The 5,327-nt window shown below is 43.6% G+C and overlaps 1 protein-coding gene across 1 annotated transcript in view; it reads left to right on the top strand.

Moving 5' to 3' along the window:
• The first annotated feature begins 422 nt into the window (after nucleotides 1–422).
• Nucleotides 423–5,327, top strand: part of LOC134101661 (coiled-coil domain-containing protein 190) — a 10,513-nt gene continuing 5,608 nt past the window's right edge. Inside the window, exon 1 of the mRNA XM_062555376.1 lies at nucleotides 423–700. The gene's annotated coding sequence lies outside the window, so the exon portion shown is untranslated. The remainder of the gene's footprint in view (nucleotides 701–5,327) is intronic.

The raw sequence follows: 5,327 nt of genomic DNA, 5'->3' as shown, positions 1-5,327 counted from the left end.
TGTTACCTGAGTAAATGTATTTGAACAACACACAAGCTTCTTCCGTTTGTTTTTCAGTGACTTTTGTCTAAGCAGCTTCTTAAGCCCCTGTGGTTAACCTCCAGAGGCCACAAAGGGCTGTGTCAGATGTGTGCTGTAAACTGAAGGATCTGATTTAGATCAGACACACATGTGTGGTCAACGAGAGAGTAATGAGTGTGCAAACCTCCGCCGGACAGGCTCTCTCTCGCTGAACTCGCCTGGGACTGTTCCCACAGCTGGGCGCAGTTAGAAAGCCAATCGGTAGCCATGGTGATTCCTGTGAGTGTCATTGCTTTCATTGCTCAGTGCAGACCCCCGGTTACCCGTGGTAACCTCCTGGGTGGTGTGGTGTTAAGACTGTCCCGCTCACCGATTCTATGACCCAGGAGCTCTGCCGGGAAATGAGCTGGGTAGGAGCAAGGGAAAGGTCTGGTCTGATTTCAGCCACACACACTAAGGACTTTGGCTTGGGTGAGACGAAAATCTGATCTCAGCTCAACACTTTTTCCATTGGCTTTACTCACGCCGTGGGCTTGTGGAGACACACAATCAAAACAAGTTAGACAGCTTTTCTTTAACTGACCCCACCTGAAGGAGGAAAAGCGATTGTTTAACCTAAAGAATGCAAAGTCTGCCTAGAGAGGAGAAGCATTCCATTTAAAGACAACACCATCTGAAGGTAAGCTTAACAATTTTGAGACCTGTGAAGTGAACTTGTTTACATGTTTCAAATCCATTTGAAGTGTGATCTCTACCTTGCAGTTATTTAGTAGTTACACAATCTCAGACCCTGAAAAAAGGCGGGAGCATGAAATTGCTGTGTTTGGAGAGGGACTGGAGCTGAACGTGTACAGTAGTAGTAGAAGAAAGGCCCCACTGCATCAGAGTTTTATTCTGGCTTGTGGATTTTCAAGTGAGTGTGGAGTGGCTCTTCAGCAATATTCATAAAAGGCTTTCTGACAGGAATCCAGATTGATGTGTGGGAGTTACACATAGCGAGGTACCCTCACTGCATGGCTAAATCTGATCTTTGCAAAATGGGTGGATGGAAAGACTGAGAGTCAAGGCAATTATCACCTTTGGATCGGGCAATTAAGCTAGTCATAAACTCTACTTCTCGAAAGTAATTTCAATTTCACAGATCTGGCTGCAGGGTTTTCTAAAATGAGAGGATCTACAACATGCTGAGATTCTCCACTGAAATATCAAATTGTAGCTCTACATCATGCGGGTAGAGTTATACTAACAGTCCTTCACTTTGAAGCAAGCAAAGTTATTGCTTTGAATGTGTATGTGGTCGCTTATATTCTATATAACTAGTCACTTACACTCAAACTTCTACACATATCTCATATAATGGCCATGAATATGTATGATGACGGTCAGAGGATGGAGCTAAGTTGGGAGTCTAGCGCGGCGGTAGATACTGTAGCCACTGGCCATTCATACCGCAGTGCGTGAGCGATGCCCTGGTACGGAGGGAGACGAGAGGAGTGTGGGCGTAAGTAGATGGATGGGTTTCACTACTGTAATGGAAACATCAGTCTTGCAGTCAAGGCCCCTGAAATCAGTCAGTGACTGATAGAGTAAGGGTCGGAGGGTTGGAGGGATGGGTGGGGAACTCCATGTGGGAAGATGAGACTAGGTTGCGGTCCCACACAATGAAACTTTCAGCTAAACCTCTAGACAAGCTTACGATGGAAAAATAATGGTGCATTAACACCTTCAAGATCTCGTGGAAAAGCCACAGCTATTAAATGTGGGGATGTGCCAGCCCTTTGTTCCTGACAGTGTGGTTACCTGATTTTGTGTTTAAACTTAAGTAAATCTAATGGGGCAGTGGGTGAAATGTAGGACCCACCCCTCAGAGCTGATTGTAACACAGCTCAGTGTGACACAGATTCAAGAGGGCTGGGATGGAATTCAATGGGTGTTGTGGCTGGTTAGAGTTTATAGCCGAGTTGTCCTCTCCATGGACTAATGAAACATGAGACTAATGCACAAGAGGTCTTATCACTGGTGAAGAATTTAAAGTCCGACTCCGGCAGTTTATATTACACCCCAAGAACTCTTCTCTGTTCCTCAAAAGTATACACTCACATTTTTTTTTTTTCATAAACAAATCCCCCATGTCTTAAAATGGCTGCTTTGTAACTTTACACCTTCTTCCTCATTTTGGGACCTATCTTGCCTGAAGGCCTAGTTTGATCTCATGAAATAGCCTCAGCAATTAAATGTAGGGAGAAGGCTAGCTAACCCCTTGTTCCTGATTGAGTAGTTGCCTGATTTTGTGGGTATGTAAATGAAACTCGCAAGGCATAGTAGCACAAGGCAGAGGTCAGTTTAGCGTGACGCAGTTTCAAGGGGGCTGGAATGGAATGCAATGGGTGTTGTGGCTGGTTGGAGTTTATTGTGGCTGGTTGGAGTTTATAGGAGTTGTCCTCCATGGCTTCCTCAAACAGCTCCAAAGACTTTCTATTTGGCCCAGAAAATCACCATATGCACTGAGCTTTAACTGAAACATGAGACTAACCAAGAGGTCTGATCACTGGGGAAGTCCAAAGACTCATGATCTTAAAAAATGGCTTACAGTATGTGCAACTTTACACCTTCTTCCTCATTTTGGGACCTATCTTGCCTGAAAGCCTGAAGTTTGTTTTATATTCTGAGGCTGTGATCGGACGGCCGTAGATCCAAAGAGGAAATCCTTGGCCTCGACATTATTTTACTCATGATATGTCTTGTAAAACATAACAGACATCATACAGACTTGTTAACAAGGTTAAAAACGTAATTTTCACTGGAGGGTGTTGTTGGACATCACATTGCATTGCCATGGATACACACACACACACACACACACACACACACACACACACACACACACACACACACACACACACAACCAATACAGAAAATACAGACAAACTCACACACACATAATTTCCCATGCGAATGGTCATATGTTAGAGGAAAAGGACTTCGGCAATGCAATGGGCGCAATCTAATGGCCTCGCGACGATCGAACGCTCCCAGTTTGTATTTAATGGACAACAAGCTAATAAGGCTGATGCAATGGGGAGATTTACAGTGTATCGGCAGAGCTGACATTTTGCTTTATGCAGCGGCATAACTCAGCCACTAAAGCCTCGCGCGGGCCTGAGCCTCCCCACGGAGGACTGATGGAACCAGTGAAATTGTCATTATTCAGTGAGCCGGAATCAAATGCACTCTCGCAGAGCCTCGTGAACTTCCCGTAAAAATACTTTTATTGTGTTTTTCTTCCTCTTGAATTCAATCAACTTTGATTTAGTGAGGCAAGAGGGAAGACGGGAGACCCGCGGACGTCCGTTACAACATCATAAATACACAGAATCTATGAATACAATATACTTTGCACAGTAAAATTAAATATGGATTTCTGTGATTGTGGTTTACAGATGTTGCTACACGATAAGTGATTTGATTTCTGAGTCAACAGTCTCTCAGTAGTCAGCTTTGACCCTTTTTTGTGTGTGCTTTAGTTTCTTTCAGTATTTTTAGATAAAAGAGAAAAACAATACTGGCTGAGAGTGGGGGATTTTTTCTCCTTAGTCATCCACTGGCCAGACACCCTGGCGGTGCTCTTTGTCCTGCCGTGTGTGAAAGGTGGAAAACAGTTATCGGGTCCCAGTGTCCTCTGCAGAGGACATTATTTAAATGAACTTTCATTTGGTTGCATAAAAAGATAATGAGAGCCATTCTATTGCAAGCAAACAAAAATTGGCCTCAGATGTAATCATCAGAGAAACTAACCCCAATAGTAAACTATTAATAATTCAAAATAAAACTTTGACCTTTGCTCAAGAATTCCAACTGGAGAAACAGTAATTTGCAGAACCCCGGCCCGAAGTCCTTCATCCAAACATGAGACATCATATTAAAGGCCATGATTTATGGCACACGGGCCATTGTTATACTATAATGAATGGGTTCTGAGATGTAAGTACGGACCTAATGCCCTCTGCAAAGGACAAACTAGATTGGCTGGGCCACGGGGAGGAGAGAACCAATCGCTATGGGGGAGCAAAGAGGTTTAACAGAAACCTGGGAGGTAGATTGCTCCAACCACATGAATGGAGATGAAGGCTAAAGGAGAAGCTTTGAACCGAACTGGATGTTTAAGGAGATGCCAATGGGAGCACTGGGCAGGTGACTCGACTCGGCCTCTCTGTCCAGTAAAGCTGCCAGCAGCTCTGAAGGTGATGCTGGACTCTCTGGTGCATTTACTTCAGATCCTGGCATGGTTGCGTGTTACTGTATCTGAAAGCACGCAGTCAAATATAAACAAGGACATCTGTTATTTTTTTCGGTATTTAATTAACAGTTTTTTTCTGAGGTGGGAATTGGTTGCCAAAGCAAATTATTGGGTTTCTAGCACATGTTTTCACTGATTGAACTTGTTCTTGTTGTGCGTGTGAGTGGCACACCAGGACAGTGATGGAAGTTATATTTGGTTCTTTGGTGGATACTGAAGGTCAGGTTTTACAAACCACAGAGATGACCTCCCTGACAACCTGTCCAAACCGTTAATGACCTCGCACGCTATGTGAAGCGCTTAGATGAAATATGAGGCTATATTTCTGTTTTGGATTCGAAGATGAGAACAAGACTAGTGTTTTGTTTACTGACTAAACAAAGGCGAAGGTCACATGAACAACCCTTCTTTATATCAATATGGACATAAAGCCATTGCCATTAATGTGGACAAGTAGAGCTGTGTGTAGTCGGTTTGCTTTGGTGCAGGGTTTGGCCTCCAACAGCCTCTTCAGGAGGTGCTTTGTTCTCTATGCAAAGCAAAGGAAAGCCTCAAAATTTGCCTTTCAATCGTGTCTCTAAATGTCACTTTTGAGTCAGAGGTTGAAACCCGCTAAGTTACCCTTGCACTTATCTCACTATGCTTTCTATAGAAACTCTCTGGAAAACAACTCAACGTAAATCTATAGCATACGTCACAAATAGACTTTGGTCCATTAGCTTGGCCTTGAGTGGTTAATATGCACATCAATAGCGAAATGCCCCAACAAGCCCATGCATGTCTGTTGACAGTCTAATGACTTTTATTAAGATTAAAGGGTTGACTGCGGCTGCCAGAAGTTTGAGTTAAATATTAAATAAAGGATTACTCCCCACTGAGAAGTCACCCGCTGACCTAGATACTGAGCTGAGGAATAATGTAGAATCGAGCCCCATTTGAATAATCGTATTCTTCTTCGCGGGAAGACCAGATGTGTGCAGCTCTGTGCTGTCATTTAACAGCATTAGCA

The sequence above is a fragment of the Sardina pilchardus genome, chromosome 15, assembly GCF_963854185.1.
Source record: "Sardina pilchardus chromosome 15, fSarPil1.1, whole genome shotgun sequence".
Classification (NCBI taxonomy): Eukaryota; Metazoa; Chordata; class Actinopteri; order Clupeiformes; family Clupeidae; genus Sardina; species Sardina pilchardus.
The sequence above is the reverse complement of the archived record's forward strand: the minus strand, read 5'-3'. Positions and strand labels throughout refer to the sequence as shown.